Source organism: Sciurus vulgaris, assembly GCF_902686455.1.
Source record: "Sciurus vulgaris genome assembly, chromosome: 7".
NCBI lineage: Eukaryota > Metazoa > Chordata > Mammalia > Rodentia > Sciuridae > Sciurus > Sciurus vulgaris.
The window spans coordinates 106318075-106335240 of NC_136467.1; the positions used below are offsets into that span (position 1 = coordinate 106318075).

Here is a 17166-nt window from a genome sequence, read left to right on the forward strand (position 1 = left end):
GATGCTTCCAGGGCCTCTCAGGAATTAGTAAGACCACATCCATCACAGTCTCAAGGATATAAAAGTGAAAATTTATTTAAGTATTTCAGAGACTATGTGGGGCACCCTTCTTGCACAGGGGTACCTAGGATGTTGTTTCCCCAGGATTCATTTCAACATGCTCAGTAATACAGGCACTCAGAGGTCACTGCAACCAAGGCCTGGGCTACTACTCAAGCTGGATGCAATCTTGGCATTGTCCACAAAGTGCTGATAATGCAGCAAAGCAGTACACTGGAGTTCAGGGATTATGGACGCTTCCACCAAGATTTCAAAAGAAGGTCTAGGAGGTCAGACAGAATGTAACAGTTTTTGAATCCCTGAAAGCATCCCATGAGAAGGGTGATGCATGGAGCTGTGAGAAGATGCCAAAGCTTCAGTGGAGACCCCAGGAATTAAGAGTTGCAATTAATGCCCTTCATTCTATACCCCTATTTCTCCCTTTTGGAATGGGAATGTTTATTCTGTGCCATTATATATTGAACATATACAGCTTGCTTTTGATCTCTACAGGAACTCACAGCCAAGAATTTGCCTTGAATCCCAGATGAGACTTTTCATTTGGACTTTTTGGCAATATTGAAATTTTTAAAACTGCATGTACTCTTGGAAATGAACTAAGTGCATTTTGCAGTGTTACATGAACTTTTGAGACCAGAGCAAATGTTATGTTTTGGAGGGGTTCTCCTAAAGCTCCTATGCTAATTCAGGAGATAAAATTATTAGACTATGAGAGTCATCACCTAATTAGTGATGAATAATAATTAATTAGTGGATTAATCCATGTATTGGATTGTTGAATGGTAACTGTAGGCAGATGGGGCATGGCTGGAGCAAGTGGATCAAAGAGGACATACCTTGGGGATTATGTATTTTGTCCCTGGATTTTCTCACTCCTCTTCTCTTCTCTTCTCTTCTCTTCTCTTCTCTTCTCTTCTCTTCTCTTCTCTTCTCTTCTCTTCTCTTCTCTTCTCTTCTCTTCTCTTCTCTTCTCTTCTCTTCTCTCTCTCTCTTCCTCCTTCCCAACTGCCATGAGAAACTTCTCTGCTATGCCTTCTGCCACGATGTAACTTGAGCTCAGAGCATTGGATTGAGTCGGTAAATAATGGACTGAGATGTCTGAAACCATGAGTCCCAAATAAACTTTTCTTCCTTTAAGTAGTTCTTGTCAGGTCTTTTGCTCACAATGATGAAAAGTTGACTAATACAAAAAAAATTTTGATGCTGGTGTTGCCTAATAGTCACATTGCTGCCTTTTCAGTGGGCTACAAAGATGGCTTATACTTTCTTAGGATTGCACAAATCTTTATTAAGTATACAGTGCCATATAAATCAACTTAAGAGAATGTTATTAAAAAGTACAGGATTGTTTTATGTTCTAGAAAGAGAAATCATTATAGTAATGATTTATAAAAACTTCATAAATCTCAGTATCCAAATGAATCCACTATGAAAATCAAACTCACTTAACAGATAACAGTATCTATTATTAATCTTATGCTATAAAATTTAAGGTATTTTATTGCTATCATTATTGATGGCATTTTTTCTTTTATCAATATTTAGAGGTATAAGGTGATTTGCCTAATATAATAGGACATTTGAATAAGGAAAGTAGTATTTGTGGGTCTTTTGGCTTACGACCATCAGTTTTCCAAGGCACCAAATATTTGGTTAAAGAGAACTAAAATTATTCTTAAGATGCTCTCTCCTGAAGTGAATGGCATAAAGATGATCCATTTAATTCTAGAGAGAAAGTCAGACCACAGATGTACTTGTAGCTTGCTCAAAACTGCTGAACCTCAGGCCTATTCAATTCTCATGTTCATTCTTTTGATTTGTGTGCTCAACTCCCACATGATCCCAAATATATTTCTTGAGGAAAATGTCATGGATTTTATTATCCACATGTATTTCCAAAATGATCTCCATTTGGGACAAAATCATATCTCAATGAAACCATATTTCACTCTTTTTTGAAAGTGTACCAACCTCCTCATTTGAAGATATGATGCATATATACTCTCCATCCATGTAGCAGCACACTTTCTCTGTCCTTATTGTATATATGTAATTGTATTGCACTCCTTTCACCCAGAAAATTTTGAGATCACATGTGTCTTGATTTCTGTTAGTCAACTTTTGTCACAGCGTCCAAAGTACCTGACAAGAACAACTTATAGAAGGAAAGATCTATTTTGATTCATTATTTCAGAGGATTCAGTCCATTACACTGGGCCTGAGGTGAAGCAGAAATACAGCAGAAAGTTGTGACAGAAGAAAATTGCTTAGTTCATGGCAGATGGGAGGTAGGGGGTTGGACATACCACCCTCATGACCTACTTCCTCCAAGTAGGTTCCTCCTCCCTGAATTCCACATAGTTATCAATGAGTTAGTCCATCAAATGGATTACTCCACTGATGAGGTTAAAGTCTGCATGATCCAATTTTTTCCTAAGATTCCCCACTTCTGTACCTTGCTGCTTGGGGACCATGCTTTCAACACACGAGCTTTTGTGGGACATATCAGATTCAAACTGTAATAATTTGCTTTCGTAGATTCACAACATAAGGATTTAGAGAATTATAAGGAACTTAAGAATTCTTCCCAATATAATGTGCCTGTATTAAATATAAGGGGAAAAAATCTAAATAGATTAATGTATCCAAATCACAAAGAAGGAAAGTAATGGTTGGTAATGGGTAGAAATGATCAAAATATGTTATATACATGTATGAATATGATACAATGAAACACACTATTCTATATGATCAATATGCACTAATAAAAAGAAGCCTTCTATTTATTCACTCACTTAGTGGCGATTTTCAAAAAATCATTAGAATATAATGTGTGATAAATCAACTTAGTAGATAGAAAAGGAAGCTCTAGAGTCAGGTGTTGGGGTGTCGGTTTTCACCATTTACCAACTCCTCAACCTTGGGTAACTTAGTTTAACTTTCTTTTTTCCCCTTTCTACTATTTATTTCTAATTGACAAGAAAAAATGTGTATATTATGATGTACAGCATGATGTTTTGATATATTTATACATTGTGAAATGACCAAGTTAAGCTATTTAACATAAGCATTACCTTATATTTTTATCATTTTTTTATAATGAGAACACTAAATATATCATCTTAGCCAATTTTTTTTGTATAATATACAATATACATAAGCATGAATTATGGGGTTTCTGATTCAGGAGTCTTACCTGCATCTATGAAATTGTGGAAAGCTAACTCATTGGCTTACAAAAGAGGACAATTCAGATGCCACAATTCTTGACAATGGAACCTTTCAGGATCCCTGAATTCAACTGCTTTAGAAAATTTCTAAATTTACCTTCACATTGACAATATATTCCTTGTGATTCCCTGCTCCACATTTAGTGAACAATTTTCCATAGCTCATACTACACTACAATCCCTGTAAAACTCTAAGCACCCTTGGGAGACACCCTCCAGCGGAGTCATTTTGGCACGGGAGACAAATGGGCAGGGAGATTCTTGAATTTGAAGGGGTTTATTGATGATTCAGGAACCCGGAACCCGGGTGCTCGAGGAGAGCCGGCTTATATTCCCTCCAGGAGGTGAAGGGTAGAGCCAACGCTAGTTAAGCCAGGATCAGGCGAGGAGCTAGCTGTCCAAACACGGTAAAGGTCAAACAGGCACGAGCAGGAGCACTCGGGAACACATGTGCACGCGCTGTGTGCGTGCACCCATTTGATTACGGCCAATGATAAAGCACTTGGGTGTGTCTACGTTAACCGACTTCCTCACCAGCGATGTGATCAAAACAACTTCTGGCTGGTTGCCAGGCGCCATCTTCGCGTAGTCCACGTGGCATAGCCCCCAACACTTGGGAGAATAGAACTTAAGTATTCCAATGTGGCTCTCTCTCCCATTTGTCCAACAACTGGTGCACAGGAAGTATTGTTGTGCCCAGATCGCGAATCCCCAAAGACCCCCAGGGAGCCGTCTCCGATGCAAAAGGAAAAGGGTCTTTACTGCAAGCTCGAGCTCGGACTCACAGCGTTCACTGACGCAGCAGGTACTGGCTGAGAGTCCCGACTCTCGATTCAGTGGAATTTTTATGAGCTCCACAGTAGAGCAGGAAATTTGAACAAAGCAAAGTACACAGTTGGCTGATATTCCAACATGTGAGGTTTGGCATGTTTCCATTGGCTTAGGGTACCCAGGTCTTAACATATTGACATATATGGTTTGGAATGTTAGGCATTGGCTTGTTAGCTCCCGATTGGTTGTTTGCCAAAGGCCAGTCCTAATCTAGTAGCCTTCCTAGAATCGGCTACCTAGGCCTGAAATCTTTCATGCCCTAAATGCAGCCTGTCATGGCCGCGGTTTAGCCCCCTTTTCATTTCCCCCTTTCTCTTGTACTTAGGAGAGCCAATCATGGATCCTGGGTTGAAAGTTCAGTTTCTGTCTCCTGTATTGGCCCATATTGAGTTCTAAGCACCATATGTTGAATTGTATTTAAGCGGTCCTTCATGAAATTGACCAATCTATTAAGGATATGGGGACCGAAGGTAAGCAACATTAGTAAAATAATCAAAGGGCCCAGAAGCGTTGAAACTAGGGTAGTTAGCCAAGGAGATGAGTTAAACATGACTCAAACCATCCCTCTCGCTGTTCCCTCGTTTTTTGTGAGCTTGGAGTAGGATTAGGAGAAAAATCATTGACCTCCTGCTCGTTGCAACTTTAGTTTGAGAGGGTTGTCCTTGTGGCGGGTTACTTTCCATGTTCACAGGAAGTCGTCCTTGGCAGCGAATGGGTCTGCTGGTCTCACGTGTGTATAATGGACCCAGGTGGCGAGCCCATCTACCTTGAGGGCAGTTGGCGTGGTTAAGATGGTCACGTACGGTCCCTTCCAGTGAGGTTTGAGAGTCCCCTGCCGGTGGCGCCGTACATAGACCCAGTCGCCTGGTTGATAGCAATGGGGTTCAGGTGGGGGCCCCGTCTCATATAAGGCCCTCAACTTTGGCCAAACTTCTTGGTGGGCCTGCTGGAGACCAAGGAGGGAAGACAAAAGTTCATGATCATTAATTTCAGTTATTAATTCTGCCTGGAGTTGTGGTACAATGGGACGGGGTATTCCAAACATGATTTCAAAGGGGGCCAGGCCCAGCTTATAAGGGGAGTTACGGACCCTATAAAGGGCATAAGGAAGGAGAGCCACCCAGTCCCCGCCAGTCTCCATGGTCAATTTAGTTAGGGTCTCTTTTAGAGTTCTATTCATTCTCTCTACCTGTCCTGAACTCTGGGGTCTGTATGCACAATGTAATTTCCAATTATCCCCAAAAACTGATGCTAAACCCTGTATTACCTTGGATACAAAGGCAGGCCCATTGTCAGATCCAATCATAGTGGGAAAGCCGTACCTTGGCATAATCTCCTCCAACAGTTTTTTTTTTTTTTTTTTTTTTTTTTTTGTTGCCACTATCTGAGCTGTTTCGTGCTTGGTAGGGAACGCTTCGGCCCATCCTGAAAAGGTGTCTATAAAAACTAATAGGTACTTACACTCGTAGCGGCCCAGCTTTACCTCAGTAAAGTCTACCTCCCAGTACACTCCTCGTTTGCTCCCTTATAATTGGGATCCTGGGTTTGCAGAGGTGTTGGACGCATTTGTCAGTTGACAGGCCTTACAGTCCACCGCGAAGTTCTCAATTTTGGCATTGGCATCCTTGATTCAGATCTTTGCATGCCTAATCAGGTCTTGCGTTTTTCTGGTGCCCATGTGTGTGGTCCGATGCATCCTGGTTAAAACTTTGTTCCCCATGTCCTCAGGGAGGATTACGCTGCAGTCCGCGGCCTTCTACCACCTGTGTACGCATTGAGTAGTGGGCTGCTGTCTGATCCACTCTAAGTCCTCCTTGGTATATCGGGGAGTTTTCGGTAGGCTGGCTGGCCCAGGATCCACTAGGGCAACACTGAGGGCTTGACTTGTTGGCAGAGCCACCAGCCTAGCCATCCGGTCTGCCAGATTATTGCCCCTGGCTACCGGGGTGGTGTCTCTTTGGTGACCAGGGCAGTGTGCTATGGCCAGCTTTTTAAGCAGCCATAGGGCAGCCAGTAGAGCAAGGATTTCTTTTTGTTTTTAATTGCTTTTCCTTCAGCTGTTAGTAGTCCTCTCTCTTTGTATATGGCCCCGTGGACTTGTGCCGTAGCAAACGCATAGTGGCTCTGTGTAGACTGTTAACTTTCGCCCTTTTGTCATAGTCAGGGCTTTAGTCAAGGTGATTAGTTCAGCACACTGGGCGGAAGTCCCTGCTGGCAAGGGCTCAGCCCAAATCACCTCTGTCTCGGACACCACTGCTGCCCCCGCATACCTCTGTCCATTCTGTACGAAGCTGCTCCCATGGGTGTACCAGATGTCCTCAGCGTCTGCCAGTGGCTGGTCCTTCAAGTCCACGCGAGACCCATGGACTTGGGCCAAGATCTCCATGCATTCATGAAGGGGGGGTGTCAAGGTCAGGGTCTGGCAGCAGGGTAGCGGGGTTCAGTGCCGAGGGTATCTGGAACTTAATCCTAGAAGGGTTCAACAATAAGCTCTGATAATGAGTCAGGTGGGCATTGCTGATCCACCGATCAGGCAGCTGTCTGAGTACCCCGTTGATGGCGTGGGGGGTGGTCACAGAAAGTTCCTGTCCCTTCGATAATTTATCGGCATCTTTGACTATGCAGCGGCCGCTATCATGCGTAGGCAAGGTGGCCAACTGGCCGCCACGCAATCTAGTTTCTTTGATAGATATGCCACTGGTCTTCGCCAAGTCCCCAAGTATTGGGTCAAAACTCCTTTAGCTATTCCTTTCCACTCATCCACATACAAATGGAAGGGTTTGGTCACATCCGGGAGCCCAAGGGCTGGATTCGAAAGGAGGGCATCCTTAATTTTTGTGAAGGCAGCCTCCATCTCTTCTGACCAAGAGAGATCCTGATTTCTAGTGGCCTCATAGAGGGGTTTGGCTAGCTCCGCAAACCCGGGGATCCACAGCCTACAGACCCCAGCAGACCCCAGGAATTCACGAACCTGTCGGACAGTTTGTGGTCTGGGGATCTTGAGAACTGTCTCCTTTCTGGCGTTTGTCAGCCATCTCTGATCATCCCTTAACATATAGCCTAAGTAACTCACCTCCTGTCTGCAGATTTGTGCCTTTTTAGCTGATGCTCGGTAACCAAGACACCCCAACGTCTGGAGTAGATCTCGTGTGCCCTGCATGCAAGTCTTGCAGTCCTCTGCAGCTATGAGGAGGTCATCCACATACTGCAGAAGAATGATCTGAGGGTGGTTGGTGTGAAACTCACCAAGATCCTCATGGAGTGCCTCGTCAAAGATGGTGGGAGAGTTTTTGAAGCCTTGTGGCAGTCTGGTCCAGGTCAATTGTCCACTGATTCCCTTGTCAGGGTCACTCCATTCAAAGGCAAAGATGTCTTGGCTTTTGGGAGCCAATGGTAGGCTGAAAAAGGCATCTTTAAGATCTAGCACTGTATACCATTGTTGGTTAGTTAGGAGGGAGGGAGTTGAGGAGGGTGTACGGGTTGGGGACCGTCAGGTACACATCCATTATTCTCTTGTTAACTTCTCTCAGGTCCTGTACTGGTCTGTAATCATTTGAATAGGGCTTGCCGACGGGCAACAGGGAGGAGTTCCAGGCTGACTGACATGGTCTCAGGATTCCTGCCTCCAGCAGGCACCTGATGTGAGGTGTGATTCCCAGTTTGGCTTCCCTTGTCATTGGATATTGGCGGACTCCGGCAGGTTCAGCTCCCGGTTTCAATTCAATATAGAGGGGTGGGCGATGATCTGCCAGATCTGTTCCCCCTGTTTCTGCCCAAGATTGAGGAATGGCTCTGAGCCAATAGTCCATGTTATCACTGGGTGGCTCAGGGACCTGATGCAACCAGTACTCATCCTCTAAACTAATCGTAAGTACCCGAATGGGTTGTCCAGATGAATCTAAGACTGATGTTCCCTTAGGCCCAAAACTAATTTGGGCCCCCATCTTGGTGAGCAGGTCTCGCCCCAGGAGTGGGGATGGGCATTCTGGGATCACCATGAACGAGTGGGATACCCAGCCCATGCCTAAGTCCACTGTTCTTCGGGTAGTCCATGAGTATTTGTTCATCCCAGTGGCCCTTTGTACCCAAGAAGTCCTGGTGGACAATTTGCCTTGAGGTTGTAATAATACTGAGTTTTGGGCCTCTGTGTCCACCAGAAAGTTGATGGAGTCCCCTCCACTTTAAGGGTGACCCTGGGTTCAGGGAGGGGAATCGAACCCTGTCCCCCCAGTCGCTGATGTCCCCAGATTCCGTCACCAGCACCTTGCGTTTACCTTCAAGATCTTGGGTTTTTCTCCCTGCCTTACTGGGACATTCCCGTGCCCAGTGTCCTATCTTCTTGCAGTAGGCACATTGGTCTTTCTGCACTCTAGGCCTGAATTGGTCCTTGTCTTGCCCAGCTGCTAACTGCCTTAGTTGTTTCCTCTTTTCTCCAGGAGATTCTGCAATAGCCGCAAGTAAGTTTTTAGCCATGTTGCGGGCCTGCCTGGCATTTTCAGTTGCCCTAACATTTCTTTCTTCTGCTATCATCTGAGTCTGTCTTTCTTCCGGTGTCTTCCGGTTATTGTAAGCCCTCTCCACCGCCGCCATCAAGTCCTGTATACTCTTTTCTCCTAGTCTGTCAATCTTCTGCAGTTTCCTTTTGATATCTGGGGCTGCCTGGTTAATGAATGCCATGATCACCGCAGCCCTCGTTTCAGGGGCTTCTGGGTTCATAGGAGTGTATTGCCTAAAAGCCTCCATAAGTCTTTCTAAAAAGGCAGCTGGACTCTCTTCTCTACCTTGCTGCACATCACCTACCTTGGCCAAATTGGTGGGCTTTCATGAAGCCTCCTTGAGACCCGCCATTAGAGTCTGGCGGTAGACCCGGAGCCTCTCCTTACCTTCGGTTGTATTGAAGTCCCAGGTGGGACGAGACAGAGGAAAAACAGCATTGATGGTGTCTAGGTTGGTGGTCGGTTGCCCATTGTCTCCTGGAACCAATTTCCAGGCTTCCGTCTGGATACGCTCCCTTTCCTCTGTTGTGAAAAAGACCTGGAGGAGTTGCTGACAGTCGTCCCAGGTCGGCTGATGGGTGAACAAGACGGTATCTAAAAGACTAATTAAATCTTTAGGACTGTCAGAAAATCGGGCATTTTGGGACCTCCAATTATAGAGATCACTGGTGGCAAAGGGCCAATAATGGTACTGCTGTTTTCCCTCCTCATCAGGGGGCCCCATGGCCCTGAGACGAAGGACCGTTGAATCTGCTGGTCCTTGAGCAGCAGGGGAGCCTGCCCCGTGGCTCCTTGCTCAGGTACCGGCTGCTGGTCCTGCGACCTGTTGGGTGGCCGCAGCTGAGCCATCCGAGTGGGGCTGGTTTTCAGGGGGTGCTGGAACCCTAAGTTGATATAGGGGAGGAAAGATGACTTCTACCTCCATGCCTCCCTGAAAAATAGAACACGAAGAATGCGCAGGAGCAGAGGGTTTACGTTTGGGGCCATCTTCCTCCACAGATTGTGTCTTTAGTGCCAGAATCTTTCCTGCTGGAATAAATGGTTTTAACCAGGGAGGTGGATTTTCGACAAGATCCTCCTAGACCAAAATGTAGGGGATTTGTTCTGGGTGCCCTTTGGGTCCTCTGAGAAAGACCCTTGCTTTTACACTTCTGATCTTCCAAACATCAAAGGTTCCCTCAGGCAGCCAACCTACTCCAAAAGTGGGCCATTCGGATCTGCAAAGAATCCTTCGTTTTCCTTTCTTTATGTCCACACTGAGGTTACGAGCGCCAGCATCCTTAAAATGATCAGTCACCAGAGTCAAGGGAGTCATCTGAGTTTGTCCCATGTCGTCAGTCAAAAAATAGTCACAAACAAAAGACTTAAGAAAACAAAAAGACAAAAGAAGGACAGAAAAATGCCAGAGGTCGACCTAAAACAGAACCAAAAGTAAACTGACGGCCTCACGTGGTAACGCGGGAGTGACCCACGACCCGTTTCAAATCCTACAGGAACTTGACCAATTTCAAGTTCTTCAGGGTGACTTACATTCCCTTTAGGAGGGCCTGGAACGTCTTCCAAGACCCTCCGTTGGCGGCCCTCCAGCGCGTCCACCTAGGTCCTCTGCCAACTCTAATACAAAAGGCCTCTACAGGGACCTGACCAGTTTCAAGTTCTTCAGGGAAAAAGGCACCACACACACAAAGACACAGACACACTTACCAGCTGGTGATAGACCCTCCAGTTCGGGAGTCCCAGGGGTCTTGGGGGATCCCGGACAAGCCCCCAACTGTTGTGCCCAGATCGCGAATCCCCAAAGACCCCCAGGGAGCCGTCTCCGATGCAAAAGGAAAAGGGTCTTTACTGCAAGCTCGAGCTCGGACTCACAGCGTTCACTGACACAGCCGGTACTGTCTGAGAGTCCCGAGTCTCCATTCAGTGGGATTTTTATGAGCTCCACAGTAGAGCAGGAAATTTGAACAAAGCAAAGTACACAGTTGGCTGATAGTCCAACATGTGAGGTTTGGCATGTTTCCATTGGCTTAGGGTACCCAGGTCTTAACATATTGACATATATGGTTCGGAATGTTAGACATTGGCTTGTTAGCTCCCGATTGGTTGTTTGCCAAAGACCAGTCCTAATCTAGTAGCCTTCCTGGAATCAGCTATCTAGGCCTGAAATCTTTCATGCCCTAAATGCAGCCTGTCATGGCCGTGGTTTAGCTCCCTTTTCAGTGTAAATGTGTATCTTGATTTGTTAAACTTTGCAATGTCAAACGATCCTAATGTTGACACACACCACTTTAGTTCTTCCAGGAATGAAGTAGGTACTTATCCTCCAGGTTATCCTAAAGGATATATAGTTCAAGTTCTTTGAGGGGTCACAGAGAAGTTACTTTCATTGTCAGCTGCCCCATCTTTCTCTAAATGTGCTCTTACGAATTTAAATTTTTATAAAGAAAACTTCTCATACATCTCCACTTATTCTTTGACTTTTTCATGAAGTTTTGCATGGTATTCCTGTTAAAAGAGTTCAAGGATTATAAAATTGAATATGGCACATTTCATTTAGAAGGCTTGCATGTGAATAAGTGCTTCATACTTAATTTAGTATCTTACGTCTATCAGATTAATTTCTTAGAAGAAATTGAGACAAAATAACTTCATTTAACAGGTTCTATATAATTATTTATTATAACCATTCAATGAATGATTGTGTGGTTTTTTCCCTGTGTTGCCTCCTGTAGATTGGCAGCAGGAATGATACAATCATGAAAAGTGAATAGTGTCTGTGAGGATCAAAGACAAAAAAGGAGACCTATGGAACTAGAAAATACAGGGAGATGGAAATAGAAGAGAGCTTAGAGAAGCAGAGTTATAAAGTTGTTCAACAACTCCAACCTGCATGTGCTGGATCTGATTCTAACTAGCATAACAAAGATTTTGAGAACTGAGATAGGAAGTAAAACTTCCCAGATCTAAGACTGGTATATGTATGATACTATTCTAAATAGCAATGTAAAACATTGGTAACAGAATTGGCATAGGTAGCGCGTCTCACAGAAGATAGATTATTCTGAATCTAATCCATTCAAGTGCTACTAAAATAGAAATATCAACACACTGCATCAGATTTATACAACTCTCAAAACTGGTATTGTAAAATTAAAAATGTTCAGGTTACAATAAAAATTATTCATTTTTCAGAAAAAAATTATAACTTGCATGAGAAAACAATCAAGAGATACCAAGGCAGGATGACACAGTATTTTAATTACTTCATAGACTAAAGGAACTTATAAAATATTCAAATGAATAATGGTAAACATGTGAATTAAATACTAACATTAGAATTATCAGCAAATAATACAGATTAAAAGGAAGAACCAAACTAAAATTTTTGAAAAAATAAATAAGTAAAATAAAAATTTACTTGATGGTCTCAGTAGCAGAATGGAGATGGCAAATTTGCCAGCCAAAGTTGAAGATAGGTCAATAGAACTGACATAATCTTCAAATAAAGAGGAAAACATTAAAAAACGAGTAGATCTTGATCAGGCTATGTCTCTCTAGAGCAAACAAACTTAAATATAAATTCAGTTAATAAAAAAAAAATGTGAAAAGATATACAATGCAAACTTTAATCAAATGAAAACTGGAGTTGGGGATATAACCCAATGGTAGAACATTTGCCTAACCTATGTGATTCCTTGAATTCAGTTCTCAGCACTGAAAAAAAAAATAGTAAAGTAAAATAAAGCCAGAATGACTATCTTAATATCCAATACTCTATATTTCAAAGCAGAGAAAATTATCCAAAGGGGATATTACATATTGATAAAAGGGTTCATTCTTCAGGAAAAAGTAACAGTTCTAAATGGGTATGCACCTTACAAAAAATAATTTTAAATGTACAAAGAAAAACTGACAAAAGTGAAAGAAGAAATAGAGACACCACTACATTTGAAAATAGAACTCTTCTCTCAGTAACATAACTTATCAAGAGAAAACTGGCAAAGATATAGACCTTAGCATTTCCATCAGCTGATTGTGTCTGACAGTTATAGAACATGGCTCAACAGACTGCATAACACTCATTCTTTTTCTAGTGCATATGTGAGAATCACCTAGAGGGAGCAAAAAACACATTTTAACAATTTTAGAAGTATTGAAGTAATTTAAAATGTGATCACTGATATAAACCCTGGAATATGTAGACATACACTTTTGGAATAAAAAGAAAAACTCCAAACATGTGGGCATTAAATAACATACTTCTAAATAATCCATAGGCCTAAAAAGGGGAGTCTCAAAGAAAATCATACAATATTTTGAATTGAATAAACCTGAAAAATAAAGCTTATTGAAATTTCTGACATATACATAATACAGAGCTTATAGAGAAATTCATAGAACTAAATGTATGTATTAGATAAGGAAAAGTAATCTAGACTTTCATCTTAAGAATGCAGAAAAATAAGAAAATAAGCCCGAATCAAATATAAAGAAAGAAATAAGAAGAAGAACAAAGGGAAATAAAATGGAAAATATTAAAAATAGATAAAATCCATGAAAGCAAAAACTGATTTCTTTAAAAGATCAATATAACTGATAAACTTCTAACAAACAGCTCTAGCAATTAGAGAAATGCAAATCAAAACTACACTAAAATTTCATTTACTCCTGTCGGAATGGCAATTACCAAGAATACAAATAACAATAAATGTTGGTGAGGATTTGGGGAAAAAGATACACTAATATATTACAGGTAGGACTGCAAATTGGTGCAACCACTCTGGAAAGCAGTTTGGAGATTCCTTAGAAAACTTGGAATGGAACCACCATTTGACCCAGTTATCCTACTCATCAGTATATACCTCAAGGACTTAAATTCAGCATACTGTAATTATTCTGCCACATCAATATTTGTAGCAGCTCAATTCACAATAGGTAAACTATGGAACCAGCCTGGGTGCCCTTTGACCACTGAATGAATAAAGAAACTGTGGTATATATACATACTGGAATATTACTCAGCCATGAAGAGAAATTAAATTATGGTATTTGTTGGTAAATGGATGGAACTGAGTCTATCATGCTAAGTGAAGTAAGCCAATCTCAAAAAACAAAGGCCAAATTTTCTCTCTGATATGCAGGTACTAACTCACTATAAGGGGAGGGAAGGGAAGAATAGAAGTACTTTGAGATAGATAGAGGGGAATGGAGGGAAGGGAGGGGAAATGGGAGTAGGAAAGATGGTAGAATGAATCAGACAGTATTTTCCTATGTTCATATATGAATAAATGATGAATGTAATTCCACATCATGCACAACCAGAAGAATAGGAAGTTTCAATCCAAGTATGTATAATACATTAAAACATATTTTAGTGTCACATAGAAGTAAAAAGAACAAATAAAAAATAGAAAAGACACAAAATAGCAATATCAAGTGTAAAAGGATATCATTATAGATTGTATTTATTGTATGGTTTTTTATTTATTGTCTCATATCATGTTATAAAGGGGAAAAGAACAAATTATAAATAGTTCAATACACATAGAATGAGTGAACTAATTACTCTAGCAAAAACACAGACTAATTGAACAATTCTTCTGCTTCTACAGAAATACAAATGAAAATCAATCAACAAAGAATAGAGTCCTTGAGGTCAACAAGATGGCAGAAAAAGAACCTCCTGCCTTTCCTTCCTCAAGCAGATGCACTGAATGGATAGCTACCTTCCATTCAGTAGGAGAAGTTGAGACACACTACATAAAGCCTACATTAGTCACAATCCCCTACAATTGGGATGGAACCTTGAGCTTCCAGCTTCTGCATGAGGAATGAAGGGTTTGGGCTGTACATACAGACCCCGACATAAAGCTCCCACTGGAGGGACTGGTTCATAAATTGTGTAGCTCTGAGACTGGATGGAGCTCTACATTTTCCAGTCTTCTGTAGCCAAAGAACAAAGAAACAATTTTAAATAGATGTGTAAGAACTTTCTGGTGCTTCTCTTTTGAGTTAAGCAAACTAACTAAACAGGTAAAAATATCAAGGTCTCTGTTTTCCCTGGAAAGGTTTTTTTTTTCCCCAAGAAACTGGTGTTTATTTTCCGTACCTTATTTCCATTTTGCCTAATAACTGTCTGCAGAACAGCTCAAGGCCACTTGGTGGTTATTCCTACCCTCTCAGTTGCCTGAGCAGTGAGAGCTGCAGACCAGTCTTCAGTGGCTGACTGGGCACTCCGTCTTCAGTAGGGAACTGCTGGATAGGCACAGAGGGCACTGCACACCTTCAGACCGGTCTGCAACCTCAGGTGAGTGGCAGTGAACTCAGGATCTGGAGCAGTCCATTCACCCTGAAATTCCTCCTTGGTCACAGCTTTTTCAGCAGCAGCCTGCTCTTCCTTTTCAATCTCTTCAGGATCTCTGTAGAAGTAGAGATCAGGCATGACCTCCCATGGGTGTTCATGGGAAATGGTGCCACACATGCGCAGAACTTCTCTGACCAGAATCCACCATATCAGACCCACAGAATGAGCTCCCTTATTGTTGTATGGAATGGCAATGTCCACATAGCACAGAGGAGAGTCTGTGTTACACAGAGCAATGGTAGGCAGTTGACATAAGATGCTTCTGTAAGTTGGTGGTCAGCCCTGGGTTCACCTCCAGAAGATGTGGCTCCCAGAAGGCTGCCTGGATCTGGTTAGTGAAGGAGTGAAGCGTCCAGCAATAGGAGTGGTTTCGGTGGCAGCAGCAAACTTCAGCACAGCCTGCTGACCAGTATTCCTAGAGGATAGGACACTGACATCAGTAGGGTTTTCAATGGCAACAATGGCAAGAGCTGCCGGCAGAAGCTTCTCCCAGGTCCTCTTCAGATTTATGAGGTATATGCTATCACTTTTCCTTTTGCAGATATATTGTTCCATCTGGAAATCAAGGTCTGTGTCACCTAAGTGGATTCCTGCTTCAAGGAATTTGAGGACATCCTCCTTCTTCATTTGCAGGACATCAAGGGTTCCAGACATTGTGACAGTTTCCCTTTAAGTTACAACAGGAATGAAGAGCAATGTTGTATGGACCCCTCCCAGGGTAGTGCCAACAGGCCTGGAAAGGTTTTAACTGTATAATTTCTCAGCTTATGTTTGAGAATTGTTCCTACAATTCTAAAATTTACATGGAATCATATGTAATCCAAATAGCCTAAAGAAATTTTGAGAAAGAAGAACAAAGTTGGAGGTATCAAAGTTCCTGATATCAAATTGTATTATAAAACAATAATAATCAAAACAGTATGGTACTGGTCCAAACACAGAATCATAGACCTATGGGACACAATAAAGAACCCAGATATAAACCAAGGTATATATGGTTGACTGATTTTCAAGAAGGGCACTGAAAATATGCAACAGGGAAAGAATGAACTCTTTAATAAATGGTATTGGAGAAAGTGAATATCCACATGCAAAAAAAAAAATTAGACCTTTATCTTATAAAATGTACAAAATCAATTTGAAAGAAAACAAAGCATTTGTTGCATAAAACCTGAAAACATAAAAATCCTGGAAGAAAACAGGAAAAAGAACCCTGAAGATTAGACTTGGTCAATAAATTTTGTTTTGGTTTTGGTTTTGTTTTTCACATCAAAACCCAGGTAACAAAATAAAAAATAAACAAGTGGGACTATGCCCAACTAAAAACTTCTACCAAGAAAAGGAAGTAATCAACAAAATAAAATGGTAGTCTGCATATTGGAAGAAAATATCTGCAATCTATTTATTTGATAAGGGTTAGTATCAAATATACATAAAAAACTCACACAGGTAAGTAGCAACAACTAAAGACAAACACAAAAACAAACAGAAAAATAGACAAAGGTCCTGAATAAATATCCTTCCAAAGACAAAAAACAGATATGAGGTTTATGAAAAAGTGTGTGGACATATATGAAAAGGTACTCAACACCAGGAAAATATAAATCAAAACTCCAATGAGATATCACCTAACATCTAGGAGGATTACTATTACTGAGGATACAAAAGATAATAAGTTTGCAAGAATGTAGAGAAAGGAAACCTTTATGTACCATTGGTAGGCCATTATGGAGATTCATCAAAATATTAAAACTAGAATTACTACATGATCCAGAAATTCCTGAGTTTTATTTTCTGAAATTTATTTATTTATTTATATACATGACAGTTGAATATATTTTGAGATATTTATAAAAATATGGAGTACATGTTATTCCAATTAGAATCCCAGTCTTGTGGTTACACATGATGTGGAGATTCACTGTGTTTTATTCATATATGTACAGAGGCAGATTAAGTCAGATTCATTCTCCTGTCTTTCTTATTCCTGTCCCCACTCCCTTACCTTCCTAACCCTTTGTTTAATCTATTGAACTTCTATCCAACTGCCTTGTTGTGTGTTAGCATCCACATATCAGAGAGAACATTCAACCTTTGGTTTGGGAGGGATTGGCTTATTTTGCTTAGAATAATAATCTCCACATCCATCCATTTACCTGCAAAAGTCATAAAGCCATTTTTATAGTTG

The 17166-nt window shown here is 41.6% G+C and overlaps 1 pseudogene across 1 annotated transcript; it reads right to left on the minus strand.

Moving 5' to 3' along the window:
• Positions 1–9223: 9223 nt before the first annotated feature.
• On the minus strand, positions 9224–15632 carry LOC306665752 (small ribosomal subunit protein uS2B-like; annotated as a pseudogene). Its single transcript has 3 exons — positions 14790–15632; positions 10322–10553; positions 9224–9501 (listed from the first exon to the last, which is right to left on the minus strand). The product of its transcript is annotated as a small ribosomal subunit protein uS2B-like (transcript).
• Between the last annotated feature and the right edge of the window lie 1534 nt (positions 15633–17166).